Below are 17,720 nucleotides of genomic sequence, written 5' to 3'. Positions count from 1 at the left end.
TAACCAATTGCTTGCTCTAGTACATGTGCTAATCTAGTTGATAGGTTAATTTGGATAACTTGCTGCTTACTAATAATTTAAATTATGCTCTTATATCATTAAAGCTTTTATGCAAAATGGTTGTCAAGCAAGATCCACCGATAAAGCCTTGCATACTCCTTGGTGTTATTTATTTTTGGTTTACGACTAGTAAGTCTAGCTGAGTACATTCTCGTACTCAGGGTTTATTCTCCCTTGTTGCAGATGGCGTGCTCTATAACGGCTACTGCAAGTATTGTCTCCACCCTGCGGGGGATGAAGACTAGATCATGGGCATGATCATCTATGTTATCTTATCATGTGCTTTTGCCAGATATGACTATGGAACTGGCTTGTATTTGAACTAAGTGTGTGTGATGGTCTCAAACTACTTTGCTTCCACTATTTGTGAACTCGTTTTGTAATAACTATGTGAACTATGATGTATGAGGTACTTGTGAACTACTTGTGAAATGGATGTAACATGTGTCTTGTTATGTTGAATTACTATGATCTTGGTTATATGCAAGTTGGTTTGAAATCCTTCGTGGTTTCAGTTGACTATCGGGTTTATATGGGTTCAAGTATGACGGTTCGATCACTCCGGTGATTGCTTTCATACTTGTGCTCTTATAAATTGGTCGGTTCTGTTACATGAAATACTTAGAAATCATGCCTTTTATTTTTTAGAATTAATTTTTCCATGAAATGAAAAACTTAGAAAATAGTTAGAAAATTGTAGAAAATCCATACTAGTTGAACTTGCGGATCATGTTCATCTCGGCTAGCATGTTCTCTGCTGAGAGGTAACAGACGTCAAGGAGGAGCTTTGATTCTACAAGGGAGAGCGGCAACGGTCGTGGAAGACCGTGTTCCCTTCCTCGTAGAATTGGAGCTCTTCCTTGGCCAAGTACGGTGCCGTCCGGTGGAGAAATGCTCGCCGAGATGATCACGTAAGCAAGGTCAACTAGTACGGATGGTTATTTATTTAAACATGTTTTTGAGCTAGAATTTGATGGATATTTGATAACTTTAGACCTACAAATGTCATCTACAAATGTTACTATCATTGAGGTGGCACATCCTGCAGGAGTCCATTTTATAGATATATGGTTTTTATTTTTTATAGATATATCTAGTGGTGTAAAAGCTAGATGGCTGCCCCGAGAGACAACATGGATGAAGAAATGATGGATATTATCAACACCGGCACTCAAATTGCCGATGGTGACCAACAGGATGTAGATGACGGGAGTCAATACCTTGCTCTTGAAAATGAGCAAGAAAATATTGTGTAAGAAAATACTGGCGAGGTATATATATTTGAATATTATATATATATATTTGAATATCTATCATCTATTATGTGTACACATGATATTTATTTATTCTTTTTTTATACGTAGCCCTCTGGATCGACGACCACAACGGCAAAAAGCAAAAATATTCAAGGCCCGAAAAAGCCATTGGAGGGGTGCTACATAATATCGGAATTCAATATCGTGTCAGGCGAACCACTTGGTCCACATGCAAGGAAATTCGTGCAACACTGTGGGTACCTTGTAAGGGATAGACTTCCGATCAGTGCCCGTGAATGGAAGCAAAAGATCAATGAGCCTCATGTTAGTTTTGTCTCTGATCTTGATAAGAATTTAATTTGGGATGATATCCTTCAACATTTCACGTTGCAAGCGGATGATTATGATGATATCAACGATGATGAATTGAAGGAGCTAGTTCAAAAGTGGGCTATGAAGAAGATGGCCACACAATTCCAGACTTGGAAGAAATCCCTATATACGAAATACGTCAAGAAGAACCTAACGCCCAATTTCAATACTAGGGGCCCGCTCGCGAAGTTGAGGCCCTACTAGAATGATTTTGTACAGTACAAGACATCAGAAGAGGGTGAGGAACGGGTGAGAAGGAACCAAGAGAATGCCCGACAGAAGGTATACCACCATGGCATGGGGTCAGGTGGCTACGTGACTACCATTCCCAAGTGGGAAAAAATGGAAGCGGACATTCTTGCCAAGGGTACCACACCAGAATCACTCAATTGGCCCAAACGCGTGAAGAATTGGTTTTTTGCTCATGGGGGAAGACTGGACCTAGAGACCGGGAAGCTGGTTCATGGCCCAAAACTTGAAAGAGCAACACAAAGATTTTCTTATGCTCTACAAGCTAAAAGCTATTGGTGCGTTCAGGCCCAATAGAGAGAAGGATGAACTGACATATGCCATCGGGACTGCTGAACACAGTGGCCGAACGAGAGGTTTAGGACGAAACATTTCTTGGGAGCATGGTTTCCCTAACGACAGAGATACCTACAGAAGCCGGCAGAGAAGTAAGGATGAAGAAGCAACGCGGATCAGCAGGTTGGAGGAATATGTTCGTGAGTCACGGGAGGCGTTGCTTCAAGCACAGGAGCGCGAAAAAGACATGCAAGCTAGAATGCAGGACAAAATCATAAAGCAAGTGCAAATAGCAATGAGTGCCCAAAGGCAGACATCAGATCCAGGAATCAACATTAATATTAGCCCCCCTGATCAGTTGAAAAGCAGCTGCACTTCCACGGAGTTGCTAAATCAAGATGACGCAATGCTACATTTCCCCATGGATGACATCACTGCACCGTTTACATCATGTGAGCTACATATTCCAAAAGAGAATGCCACAATCATGGTGGCTCTTGGTGTTTTTTCTCCTCCAGATCCTACCAAGACACCAAGAATCCATGGGGCAATAATACCATCTGGATATGTTAGCGTCTCAGTGGATAGAGTTAACAAAGGTTTTAGTGATCTAGCTCTTGACATTCCAGGAGGTGATGGGGAGAAGACTCTAGGAGAAGCAGAGAAGACATTCATACTATGGCGCAAGCGCTACATCATTATTCCCGGGGTCTCTAGTCCACCATCGCTTCCTCAACTGCCAGGCAATAGGTGCGGACAAAAGTGAACGAAATAATTTTTTCACTAATTTTCTATTGACATGCATGATTAATAATAACAATTTCTTATATCTAATTATTCTTTTTTGTACTCACACAGCAGGGCCTCCACCAACCTAAGTCCAATTATTCAATCTCCAGATCATCATAGTGCTCCGGGCAATAATTATGCAACGCCGCCACCGCCGACACCTCCAAGGAGGTCTCCAACTCCTCCAAGGAGGTCTCCAACGGCTGCCCCGCCTCTCTTTATGACCAAGAAGCAGCCAGCTCCTAAGAGGTCTGCCCCGCAAACGAAGTCGTTGGCCCACCAGCTGGCAAAGAAGAAAGCCTCATCTAATCCAGTTATTCCCCAAAAATTGTCTTACGAGAAAAATGAAAATGAATTAAATCCTGCAGTACAAAAAGATGTGAAAAGTTTCTTCAAAAAAGTAAGAAAGCAACGAGAAGCGAGGGAGAACCCGAAGAAACCGTACTTCTACCTACCTCCAGATCTTCTAAGAAAGAAGGTGGACCAGAAAAAGCGGGAATCTCAAAAGACCCTACCAAAATCGGACTACAAAAGATCTCTCACCAAGTCATCTGAGGCGGCGCAGAAAAAGACTAGAGCAGGGAAAGGTGTTGCACAACTCGAACAACAATCGCAACAATCAGTCCCCCCTCTTGTCATTCGTAATGAATATGGTTCAAACTTAGACTTACCGGACATCGATTATGAGGAACTGGTTTGGTTTTACGAGGATACTGGTTTGGACCTTGCCCAAGTGCTCGCTGAAGGACCATCTGCTCCGAAAGTGGATCCTTGGAAGAAATTTGAACATGTAAATAGTCTATACAACCCTGAGGCCTTAGGTGAACTGGGTACGCAAATATATTTGCTAAACAAGTGGTACATGGCAGCGTGTGAACGGGGAGAGACCTTTGTTTCTGTCAGAGTTAGAAACCAACATTACTTCCGTGGCGATGACATTATATATGTCGAGTTTTTAGAATTACACCAACTATGCCACCTGGACTCTCTTGACAAAAGTCTCATTAGCTGCTATTGTCTGTAAGTGTGATTATTTTCTACTATTAAAGTGTATATATATAAAGCTACATGTATATATATATATAAATTATATATCCTCACACTAAAGTCTCATTAGCTGCTATTGTCTGTAAGTGTGATTATTTTCTACTATTAAAGTGTATATATATAAAGCTACATGTATATATATATATAAATTATATATCCTCACACTATATTTTTATATATGCATATATGAGATGACAGAACTCGGAAAGAGAAAGGAGAATGATGTTGGTTTCGTTGATCCAAATGTCGTATTCAAACACCCTAATCTCCCGCCTCAATGGAAAGCTGAACTCGAGAAAAATCTCATGAGGTTCTTAGTGAACCAACAAAACAAGGACATACTCTTCCCCTACAACTTCAAGTGAGTGTTAAATAATTAATGTCGATCATATGGACATTTGTTCAATTATTTGGTTACTAGCTAAGCTATCTCCCATATATATATATGTTGACTCTAGTTAATGTCGATCATATTTGTGTATAAAAATATATGCAGTAAGCACTGGATATTGATGGTCATCGATATGGCCAATAGTCGGTTGAGCATCTTAGACTCATTAAGAAAAGCGCAAACAGAGTACCAAGACATGATAGATATTATCCAAGGGTAATTTGGTCTCTCTAGCAACTATATATACCCCGATCTCTTAACTGCAACAATTATTAAAGGCCAAATTAATTTTTTAATTTATTGGGCGCAGTGTTTAGAAAAGTTTCAATGAGGAACACCACATGTTGCAAAGCGTCACTGGATATAATCGCACACAAAGTAAGTACTAGCTACATTTATATATATAATTCAATTAACACCATGCATGCTTTCAATTCACCGAATCTTTTTTCTCGTAAAAGTAGGTTCTGAGGCAAGAACAGGGAAACAACTACTGCGGATACTATGTTTGCGAGTTCATCATAACGTACTCAAAAAGAACTCCTGAAGAGATCCTCAAAGTACGTTATATAAATATATTCATATATTCACAATTTCTTTTATTGCTCATATATATATAAGTAATCACGTGACCAACACATATATATATATATATTAATACTTTTCCTTTAACTTTTATTGAAGACTCTATGGTTGAAGGAAAAAGTCATACGACGTGACCAACTGAAACACATTCAAGAGACCATAGCAAGATTTCTTAATGACCAGGTCCTAAATCCTGCTGGCGAGTTCTATAATGACGTCAACGAAACATGGAAGCCAAACCAGATGGAGTGAATTTGTTATCCCAAGGATATGATAGAATATACAATGCAAGCTTTATTTGTAATATATATATATATATATATATATATATATATATATATATATATATATATATATATATATATATATATATATATATATATATAGACACACACATATTATATGTACATAAAATAACGTACAATATATGTATATGCATGTAATATATACGTTAGTTTCATACTTTAGTTTGTATAAAATGTTCGAACATTATAAACGTGTAGAATACGTATATTATTAGCAGCGTAGAATGTGTATTCGAAAACCTATTCGAAAACCAAAACGAATCATCAATTAAAAATAGAAACAAAAAAAAGAAAAAAGAAAGAAATACCAACCGGGACTAAAGGGCCAGCCCACGTGACCAGGCCGGGAGGCCTCTTTAGCCCCGGTTGGTATTACCAACCTTTAGTCCCGGGCGAAAAACCAGAACTAAAGAAGAGACATTTTAGTTCTGAATTTGTGCTCCCGGTTGGGAAACCAGGACTGAAGGGGTTTTCAACCGGGAGTACAGCCACTTTCTGTACCAGTGGATCGTCGGCCATCATGGGCGTTTTGGGCCAGCGGTTCCTGAATTTGATCGTTGCCGGCTGCTCCCCCGGCGTCAAATCGCTGCGCCGCATCAACCTGGCGCAGCTGTTTTACCGTGACACACCACCACCACCATCAAAGACGACGGAAATGGAGACGCTTCGGCTTCCTCGTCCAAGCTTCACCTTGCGTGCTCTAAACAACGGATGGAACCTGAACTGCTTCCCGTTCGCGGACTCCAAGGTCATCTGCGGGGATGATCAGTCGGGGCTCGGCTTCATCTTCGACCTGGACACACGCAAGGTGGGAACCATGCCCCCGCTCCCCAAGCTGCCGACGGTGAAGCCCGTCTCCGTCTTCGCTCACAAGCCCCACGTCGACGACGACAGATTTTGCCATGACAACGGTAGCAGCCTCTTCCTCATGGAGAGGGTTCCAATGAAGTGCGGGAGAGCCAGCAGTTCATGGGCAACCATTATCCGAGCGGGCCCTGGGGAGGCAAATGCTTCACCAGCTGCCTCCTTCCGCCGCCGCCGTTTGTACGAGAGACATGGAGCTGGTACAACAACACCCCCGAGATCACAGCCTATGGCGTCGTCGGTGGCGGATCACATGTTTGCATATCCGTTCATGGTGTTGGCACTTATTGCCTGGACACAGCAGACCACACGTGGAGCCAAGTTGGCGAGTGGACGCTGCCCTTCCATATATGGCAAGGTCGAGTACGTGCCTGAGCTCAAGCTCTGGTTTGGCCTCTCCGCCGCCGGTGGCCAGCAGAACTTGACTGCTGCTGACCTCTCTGACGTCATGGATTCCCAGCCATGTCAGCTAGTGGGCGGCCCTTGGAAGGAACTTGATCATCTGCCAGATGAATGGAAGGAATGCAAGGATCCTCAGTTTGTCAGCCTGGGTTCTGGCAGGTTCTGCATTGCAAGGTTCTTCCAAGAAGCTGCAGGCTCTGCTGGTGATCAAGTGATCCATGAAAATGCTGCTGTCTTTACTGGTCTTGAGGTCAATAGCAGTGGCAAAGGTGGCACTGCAGGAAAAGTGGAACTGCAAATGACCCCTCACAGATCAAGACGTGTCAACAGCACTAGCATCGAGGCATTGTTCTATAAACAAATAATTTTGGTGCTTAATTTGCTCTTCAGGCTCACTGTTTTATCCATTATCTATCTTCTGAGTTCTGATGAGGTAATTCATTGTCATCATGGATTGAGTCATTCTACTGAAGTGCAGTGATGCTACATATTACTCCATTAAACTATATATCTTAATTTGATTCTGCCACCATTTATAGTTACCTTTGTATATCAATAGTATCCTGTGACTATATATTCAGTGATCTACCCTCAGTCACGGACCTAGGTTTTTACCTCTGGGTATGCGCAGCAAAAAAAATTCTTATGTAATTCAATAAACCAAAAAAATTTCTTATGTAATTTTTTTTTACATTGAAATTTTCTATCTATCTCTATGACTGACGGACCCCAGGGTATGCGGTGGCCCACCCTGCATACCCTATAGGTCCGTCCCTGTCTACCCTCCGTCATCCAAACAAATTAACTTTTAGGGTTATCACCAATCAAACTTTTCTAAGTTTGATCAACTTTTATAGTAAAGAATATCAACATTTATGCACTCCGCCCCTCTTCTTCTTCCTCCTCGATCACACCTCTGCCCATCCTACCATGATCACAATTACATATGAGATCTCATCAGCACATATGTGAAGGGCGGGCGGGGACGACTTGTTCCGACCAGATCTAGCGGAGGGAGAATGTCGATCTCCTTCCATTTAGGCTAGGGGTGACTCCATCAATGGTGGCAGTGCATATTCTTGTGGGCAAAAGAAAAGGAATGGGAAAAGAGAGAACGAGCAGAGAGAGGCTTGCCTCATTTCAACCAGAGGCATATTGGTCACACTAGGTTACATATTGCCCTGTTTGGTTCCCAGCTCCTAAATCTAGGCAGCTAAACTACCTCCTAAATTTTAGTAAGGCCATATTTGGTTAGGTGACTAAACCTGACATGTACATGTTTATAAAGACCAAAACACCCCTCATTAATGCTAACTTGGTGCCCCTGGCATTTGGCGCCAACAGTGCCGCGCTGCTGGCTCCTGCTAGCGCCGCTGCCTCCCGCGTGCGGCCTTGGCGCCAAATGCACGCCTGGCTTGCTGCTCTGCTTGTTGCTCTGCTTGGCTGCACGCTAGCGCCATTCCTTGCAGCTCTGCTTGACTGCTATGGTAGTTGTTTGCCGCAATGTACATTCTCACAAATAATGTTCAAATGGTTTACAAAAAACTTCATTATTACAAACCATGGTGCTGCTATGACCTTGCAAACAAACCATTCGCTATCCAATCACAAAATTGATTCATGTTTTCATCTTCGTCTCCAAAACGTGCGGTGCCTCTAGTTGCTTGAGTTGAAGTTCCTTCCTCTATTGGTATATAGTTTTCATCTTGATCACATAAGTCAAAGAGGTCATCCATCATACCACTCTGTCTAATGAAATTGTGCAGTGCCATGCATGCCATTATTATTTTGCTTTGCTTTGCCATGGGAAAACTAGGCAAATCCAACAAAATTCTCCACTTCATCTTTAGGACTCCAAAAGACCTCTCTATAACATTTCTAAGTGAAGAATGTGTGTAATTGAAGAGCTCTTTTTTACCTCTAGGTGCAGGCCCTTCTCTCCATTCGGGCACATGGTATTTTGTACCTCTGTACGGTGCAAGAAAACCCGGTCGATTTGGGTACCCCGAGTCAACAAGATAAAATTTGTCTACACAACACAATACTTGTGTAAGTAACATGACAAATACTATGACAAAGACAATGAAGAAATGTAAAAGCCCATACATACCTACATGTGGATGTGGAAACTTGTCACCAAATTTCTCAAGTGCATCATTGAACACCCTCATATCATGAACTGATCCTGGCCATCCAGCTAGAACAAAAGTAAATCTCATATCAAAGTCGCATACGGCTAACACGTACATTCTGTGTGGTGATTCCTTTCTTTCCTATGTACTGGACTACCTTCTCAGTTGGCACAGTGACGGGTACATGTGTCCCATCTATAGCTCCAATGCATTTATCAAAATACGGAGCAAACCGAGGAGATTGTAACCTTCTATGAATAGTTGAAAATTGTGGATCCTTTGGCCTAATGATATCAATTGCTAGCTTCATCACACTAGACAGTACCTTATCAAACTTGTTGCTACATGTCCCTAGTGACCTCTCAAATCTATTATCAGCTTGTCTCATGGACTGAGAGGCACCACACATCTGTAAAAACATTGCTAGAGCCTCTATAGAAGTCATTTTTGTAGTGGACTGCATACCATATCTCTCAACTAGCAAAGTGTGAAGGCAATAAAAAACATCGTTGTGCATCCTAAACATGTTATAGCATTGTGTCCTATGTCCTAGGGTTCTCATAGTCCACTGATATCCAGTTTCATGTGGGACTATATAACTAGCCTTGTTCATGAACTTGTCACAGTGGTACATACCTAGCAGCATGACAGCAGTAGCAATCCTTCTCCTCTTCTGCTAACACCTAGCAGCATGCATCATCAAACCTGCTTCCTTATCATTAGTGCAGCCCCCTTCATCATCAACATCTGACCAATCATCATCAGTAGTCCACTTGTCATCTAAGTCTTCAGTAGGGGCACCATCATCAGTAGTACTCCACCAATCATCATCAGATCCTCTAGCAGCAGCCCCTACACTAGTATCAGCCACTCCAGCAACAACCCCTACACCAACATCAACCACTCCAGCAGCAACCCCTACACCAGCATCAGAAAGTCCAGCATGATCCACTCTAGCAGCAAATCCCACTTCATATGCTCCTTGGTCATCATAAGAAATAGATGTTAAAAGAGCATTGAATGTTGGCATGAACAAAAATACTTGGGCAGCATCACAACAACATCAACAACAATGGCAGCAACACCTATTACATTGTTCAACAAGCATTACAAGGTCCAAACATAAACCATGGTTCATTACGATTACATAGTTCATCATAAATTTAAGGTCCTAAGCAAAATAAAATTAAGGTTGCCAAACTGGAGACTCCATCTGCCATTCTATCCTATCCTCCTCAATTCTGTGTGGGCAGCCCTCAGCCATGCCATCCTTTGCTCATTTGTATCAAGGCCACTAAAGACCAACCTGTTGTAGCTACTTCTAAACATCATGGTAGCCACATAGTATTCATTTGAAGCTTTGTCTGCCCTAGCCTCCACAGCCAAATTGAGGCACCTAGCAACATCATCAACTCTGGCTTGCTTTGCTTTTGCAGCTTCCCCTCTCTTGCTCTATGCTACTCGCTCCAATGCATTGACTTCTTTCTCAGCGGCAATCTCCAATTGAGTGACCAGCCCCTGCATGATAACATTCACTGGAACTTTTTTGTTCTTGCTAGGACTTGAGGCTGTGTCAGTTGTGCTGCTTGCCCTCTTGCGGCTGTTTGTGATACTTGGTGAACTGGTCTATAAGCCACAGTCGTCTGGAGTAGCAGCACCATCTTCATCATCCTCATATATCCCTGTGTCTTGGTCATGGCATGATAGCCCAGGGATGGTGGTAGTTGAGCCATCAACAACAGTGTTCTGGAAGAGCTCAACCATCTAAGGAAAGAATCTAGGCAACTCATACATGAATTTCCTACACTCTGGCTTCTTCTAAAAAAATCACAAGAATCCACTGTTAGCACAAACCAACATGAAAGTAGAACAAGCAAACAAATTATTATGCACAAAGATTACCCTGGTATGCCTATCCCACCAAGATAGAGGTGCATCTATCCCTCCGTTTTCTTGGTGGCCAACACCTATTTGTAGTTGTGCCCACTTGTAGAACTGTACATGGTCTTGAGCTGGCTGAATCTATTCTTCATACATCTAAGATCATGCTTTAGGCCAGTCTGTTGCTCATAGAAATCTCTCAAATTATCATAACCTCTCCTTGTCATTGTCCCCTTACTTGAATTGCCCTTTCTCATTTCATCAACAGCAAGACAAGAGAACACAAATGTATTTGCATCGGACCAATTTCCCTTGTCAAACTAGTAGAGAAGCAGATCAGAGAACAAGAGACAAAAATTGAAATAGACAGATATAGATCAAATAAATACACAGTACTACATGAAACATGTACACACTTCAATAACAAACAACTAAACAGTAGTAGTTCATACAAACTTGTAGATCAAACAAATACAACCTAACACACACCTGTAGATCAAACAGATTAGATAAATAAAGATCTGTACATCAAACAAATAAAACCTAACACATCAGATCAATGAAAAGTATGAGAATTTAGTAAAAAACATACATGCAGAACCTTAAATAAGACATGCATAACATAAATAATAAACAAAGCAAAGTACGAATTAGATCAGAGAACAAGCTCACCTCGGGCGGGATGTCATCGTCATCTTCTGGCTCCATTCCTTCAGTTGGAGGAGCCGAGCTACCCGAAGCAACTATTCCACGCATCCTAGCTGCCGGCGCGCGGGCACGGCTACTGCCGGTTCCCACCCTAGAGCGGCGCACAGCAGTGCGAGAAGCCGGACGTTTCCTAGATCCGATCGCTCCTGCGGTCGGCTAAGGAGGAACGAACCCTCTAGCACCGGATCTGGCGCCAATGCGAAGAGGAAGAAGCCCTCTACCGCCGGGAGTGAAGTCACCTTGGAGGAGCCCCTAGTAAGAGCCCATGTAGGGGAAGCCGGCGGCGTCGGTGTTCAGATCCAGCCCCTCCATGCCACGTCGAGTGGAGGAGCCCGCACCATACGATGGCACTTGGGAGAAGACGCTGAAGTCGCTGGCGACGGGGGGGGGGGGGGGGGGGGGGGGACGACGGACCGGAGCCATTCAGATCCACCAGAGAAGAGGACTGCGAGTAATAGTCCGGATACTTGGACCCGTGGCCGTCCATGGCAGAAGCGGTGAGCGAAGGAGCTGCTACGCCGGCGGAGGGGTTGGGAGGAGCGGCAGCGGCGTGGAGCGAAGTGGTGGCGGCAGCAGGGAAAGCAGAGGAGAGCGAGCGCGAGAGGGAGAGAGTGAGGTGTGAGTGAGGGGTTACCGGTGCGCATTGATGAAGGGCAAGCCCTGTCCAGACGTGATTTTAGGAGCTGCTAGTAAGGTTTGGGTGACTAGCTGACTAAAGGTTGTTTAGTCTCTTTTAGTAAAGGTGTTTGGCAAAAAAGTTACTAAAAAGGACTAAAAGCTACTAAATTTAGGAGGTGCTAGGTGAACCAAACACCCCCTAAAAATGGAAAAAATTCATTATAGCAAGAAGGCCTCGTTTTATAATGATATTCTAGCAAATCATGTTTGTGAGATGGAGCTCGGGCGAAGCCCACCTTTAACAATAGCAAAACTCCAATTTCTCGCGTGAGCAGATGAGTTGAACGACTCTCGCTACAGTCAATGATTGGTGTTTTGTCTGGTTGTGGGCTAGGGCTGCCTGGTTAGCCTAGGCTAGGATGGGTTGTGGCATGATTGGAGTCTCAATAATTGGTTGTTGAATAAAATGATCAGAAAAAGCTAAATCATTTTTGTTTTGTTATCATATAATTTTTACCCTTCCAATATTCATTTTATGGATTAATTTTCATTTAGGATAGAAATCAGTAAATTTTTGAAAAAATCACGGTAATCAAAATTAGTCCATCTTTGGAATGCATATTTTTCCATGTTTCATGTGTTTTTTCTATAATATTTATATAGATATTTTTATAAAATTCCAGCACACATCCCAAGAAACACCTTAATCTTTTCATTTATAGTCATGGTACACGAAACACCTTAATCTTTTCATTTATAGTCATGGTACAAGCATAGGTATCCGTTGGTTACCCGCTTCGTCTCGTATAACCATTGGATCTAGTCATGCCTTAGGGAAGTACTACCGTAAGTAGTATAATATACCACTATAAGTATACTACTTCCCCCGTTCCAAACTATCAGTCATTGTGACTTTCTAAATACATAACTTTTGCTATGCATCACTACGTCTAGATATATATTAAAAGCTATGTATTGAGAAAAGCCACGACCGCTTATAATTTAATTAAAGTGAAGGGAGTATTATAAATGAGACGAGTAACCGATCATCGAATTATTGCAATCACATGAACTTCTCGATCCCAAATCACTGAAACAGCACGGTAACCAGGCGCTATAACGGATCTAAATAAACTACAACTCAGAAAATCCATGTGCAAGTCTTGAAATTACAAACTACTACAAAAGGACGCTCAATTTTCATAAAGTTTTCTCACTTTTCAGTCCCAACAAAAGGCCAAAATCATTCAGATACAACACATGCATGGTGATACAATTGTGGGTATGTATATACATAAGGGTTATTCAGAACAATTGCTCGATGTGAGTTAGGTCGATAGGCGACTTGTGATGACACTTGGATTTGTGAGGGATCATTTCGAGTTTCACTTCACCATTGTCGAGGACACGCTCGACCACTTCCACGCCGGTCAAGACGACAAAGTAGAAGGCACTGTCATCGCTCTCCCGCCAGTCGATGAAGAACCTTGCGATGCAAAACCTGCCTAAGCCTAGGTTCACTAGTTGAACATCCTCTTGATCTATATCTAGTTCTTGTTATGCCCATTGCTCTGGAGGTAGGAACTCCTCCCAACCATGGCCAGCAGCTAGCTGTGGCGGGGAGTGGGCGTCCATGACGCAGAGGTCAGTAGCAGCCAAGTGTTGGGTATCGCCGGAGAGGACAAACTAGAGCTTGAGCTCGGGCACGTACTCGACCTTGCCATGGAAGGGTAGGTCCAGTCACTGATCTTGCTCCAGGAGTACCTCACCATGTCCAGGGCGCACTACTACAAAAAGCATTTCTAGGGGCGACTGGTAACCCTTTGTAGGGGCGGTTTGCCTAGCCGTCCCTATGCAAGGGTCTCTACAAATCATGCATTTGTAGGGGCAGTTCCCAGGCCGCCCCTACAAATACCTGTTTGTAGGGGCGGTTCAATCTAGAACCGCCCCTACAGTACATTTTCCCGCTAAAAAAATTCAAATTTACAATTCAAAATCGCGTTGCCGAACGCCCCACGACCAACATTCCGAACCGCGTTCGCGTTGCCGAACGCCCCACGACCAACGTTCCGAACCACGTTCGCGATGCCGAACACCCTGCGACCGTGACTACAAGCACAAGAGTAATAAATTTATCCACCTCTTCACGGAAACCTGCCTTGAACCTTAACGAACCATACATGCAAGAGTTCCTGTACTCCATCTTTTACAACAACAACAAAACAAACATTAAATGACTACTTATTCAGATATATATAAAAATGAATCAAATTAATAATTACTTGAGAATAATTGTATATACTTCAGATATATATATGAATATAAATCTAATATAATTACATGAAGCATACAAACACACCATGGTAGAGGAAAATTAATTAATGGCCCATTTATCCATAAATAATTAAAATACATATTTATTGATTACAATAAACAATTTTAAAGACAACAATTAGCAACAATTATACTTTACCCAATATCTTTCATACAAACCGTAGTCCAATTTCATCAAACATAAATTTACAAAAACGAAATTAATTAAAAAACCAAACCCTAGATCTAGATCCACATGCACATGAAACATCCATAAAACGAACTAATTGTTCACTAAAATCAAGAAACATGGACCAAATAAGGGTATGATCTTGTTCTCCTCCCTAATTTACCCTAGTACATTTAAAACTTGGGTCTAATTTGCTTCATAAGTAGCTCAAGCACCATAGAAGAGAGAGAAAAACAAAACTCTAATTACTCACTAACCAACCATTAAAACTTCAAAAAAAGTGTGGAATAGCATTTTCGTACCTTCTACAACCTCTCCACCAAAAGATTTGAGACCAAAACCTTCCCCCTTAGTAGAGCAATTTTTGGGAGGTGCCCAAGGCCTCCCCACCTTTCTTTCATGGGTTGGAGTGAGTGACTCGAGGAGGAAGAAGGTGTTGCATCTGTTTTATATGTGGGTCATTTGTAGGGGCGGCTGGTGATTGAGCCGCCCCTACAAATCAGAGCTATATATACAGGGGCATTTGTAGGGGCGGCTCAATCACCAGCCGCCCCTACAAATAGCAACTCTAGGGGCGGCTAGTTATTGAGCCGCCCCTACAAATTAGACCCCATTTGTAGGGGCGGCTCGTATCACCAGCCACCCCTGCTATTCCATTTGTAGGGGCAGCTAGTGTCTGGGCACCCGAGCATGCCACTGTAGGGGCGGCTCCATCACCAGCCGCCTCTAAAAAAAATGAACCGTTGCTAAAAAAATGTTTTTTACGTAGTGGCGTAGGTGCCTCTGCCGTCGATGGATACGCAGATGTGAGAGCCACGACCGACGACGGCATAGGAACGAATCTCAGGGTATTCATTCTGATGGATGGGCTCAAGGACAAAGGGCGGCAGCCGGAGTCGTTTGCAGTGCGAGGTCATCTTGCCATTGTCGTAGAACAAGACCTCAAAATCCATGCTTGGCTGCCCAACCTCAATCTTGTACCTTTTTACCTCTCGGAGTTCCCTCACCATGAGGTATAGGCTGCCGCCACCGCCGCCTTCGCGGTCGTCACCTTCGCCGTCGCCGCCGCTAGGGACGAAGAGCGAGAGGCAACGACGCAGTTTAGGCTTGTGGAACTTTAGCATGGCCGCCACGTCGCGCGTGTCGGCGTCATAGAGGAAGTTTCGCCCAGCCTGGTCCGTGGAGAGCACCTTCCGTTGTCCAAATGGGTAACAGGCTAAGTCGCACGGATCGCCTGCACCACTCTGGCTATGGGCTTTGATGTTCAAGATCGGGCCAAGAAGCCGGATCCTCTCCATCATCGTTGTTGGTCGCTGGATTGGTGCTGCTGGTGGCGACGACGGCGTTGGATAAAAGAGTTGCAGGCGCTTCAGATCGATGTGGCGCAGCGATCTAGTAGCAGCCTCTTGCTTTCCATGATCAGGTTCAGAAACCGCCGGGAGAGGCCCATGGTTGACCGGACGTCAACTCCAAGTTCGATCTGAGCTGATCTGATCTATCAATGGGGGAGGAAAAAACCAAGGGGAGAAGAAATAAATTACTAACAGAAGCTTTCAGATCGATAGAAGTAAATGCGCAGCCGGTCTTGTGAGAACGAGGAGCCTGCTTGAGCATTCAGAGTAACAAAAATATTGTAACGAGGAGCCTACTTCAGCATTCGAAGGCAAGATGGCATCACTGAAGCCTAACGAAAATCACAGTGAAAATAGATGAAACAAAACTAAAGACGACTGACTTTCGATCAAACAGGATGATCGAAGGTGCACCAGATGTACCAGCGACGGGTGGACCTGAGTAGCGCGGTCGGGGAGGGGAAGGGCCGGCGTGGTGCTCCACTCCACCTGCGCCAGAGCAGAATGGCGGTGCACAGGGGAGGGGCGTAGCGAGGTTATTGGGACGGGTTCTTTTTTTCTAGGATTTTTTGATATACTCCCTCGACCTTCACAAACACAAATCATCCAATTCACTCTTCCATCTATGAAACCGGGTTTTAAGAAGTCAACTTTTAAAATCGTTTGTTTTTACATTCCGGGTAATTTTCAATTTTTAATGGCGGTTTTTTGCTCATGTGACACCACATCAGCTGTCCTACATAGCACCATTAACCACGAGGGAAGGTAAATCAGACTAAAAATATTTTTCTTTCAATATAATTATCCAAAATATCATCTATTGTTTTTCTAAAAAAATCTATTCAATCTTTTTAAAAAATCAAAACATTTGTAACGGAAAAATAATGTAACTAATAAAAATCCTAAATATGGTTTAATACATTTTATTTTAACTTGGAAACTATGAAAGTAGTTTTAGATTTTTTTTTTCTAAAATCATGTTCTATCTTATGGTGCTTAAAGTTGAAATTCTTTGAATCTTTATAAGCTCATTTTGGTGTTAACTCTCGTTATCTATTATAGTTAGTCGGTGTTGATCGTTAGGACTATATAGAAGCGCAGGTGGGGTGTTGTGAGGACCATAGATAGCAGCACACGGGACATACGTAGATTAATTGTAATAGATAATTAGAACATCATGTCTCATGTCTATTATATTTAGTCTATGTTAAGGACATGACTTTTGTAAGGAAAATGGTATCTAGGGCCTATGTGATTTTAGTGGTTGATTGACAACATGATCAAATGAACTAATTTGGTTTGCTACTATACATGGTTTTAGTTCATTTGGATGTAAGGTTGGCTTAGGCAAAGATAATGCGGAGATCAAGTGTTCAACACCTCAAGGAAGACCAAGCAGCACCATTGCATATCATAGAAGACATGCAAGGAGTCCAAGACATCAAATGAAAGAATCAAAGCCAAATTGACTCTATTTGGTGCTACCTTGGCAGAGGCACTGGAGAATAGGATTGTGTATACCCTGACTGTCAGCTGTCCAACACTCATTGGAACTCTCAGGTTGCGGTGAGCAGTGTGGCCAGCACCACAAGTTAGGCTCTAGGCCAAGCAGTGGTCAATGCTTTCTGCAGATGGGTTCAACACTCACCGAAAAGATCCAGTGGTACCAGGGATGAAAGACTAGAGAAAAGGTTGCGTACAAGAGACTCTGCAGTAGGTTCTGAAGGTCATTGGAAACCTTCGATGATGGCATTAGAGAAAATATCCTCCAATAGTCAGCAATGGCTAGTCCACGTGGCAGCAAGCACTAGGTGTTGATGCTCACTCTTTCCTAACTAATTTCCGATGCTCTCTGCCCGAGGGCAGCAAGCCACCAATGGCTATATTTGAAGGGAGAGGCTATTTATACCTCGTTGGTCAGGCATTTGAG

At 42.9% G+C, this 17,720-nt stretch overlaps 2 pseudogenes; one reads left to right on the top strand and one right to left on the bottom strand.

Annotated features, from left to right (window-relative positions):
- The first annotated feature begins 5,850 nt into the window (after positions 1–5,850).
- On the top strand, positions 5,851–7,077 carry LOC136524657 (uncharacterized; annotated as a pseudogene).
- A 6,163-nt stretch (positions 7,078–13,240) lies between these two features.
- On the bottom strand, positions 13,241–15,888 carry LOC136524656 (uncharacterized; annotated as a pseudogene).
- Positions 15,889–17,720: the final 1,832 nt, after the last annotated feature.

The sequence above is a fragment of the Miscanthus floridulus genome, chromosome 18, assembly GCF_019320115.1.
Source record: "Miscanthus floridulus cultivar M001 chromosome 18, ASM1932011v1, whole genome shotgun sequence".
Classification (NCBI taxonomy): Eukaryota; Viridiplantae; Streptophyta; class Magnoliopsida; order Poales; family Poaceae; genus Miscanthus; species Miscanthus floridulus.
The sequence above is the reverse complement of the archived record's forward strand: the minus strand, read 5'-3'. Positions and strand labels throughout refer to the sequence as shown.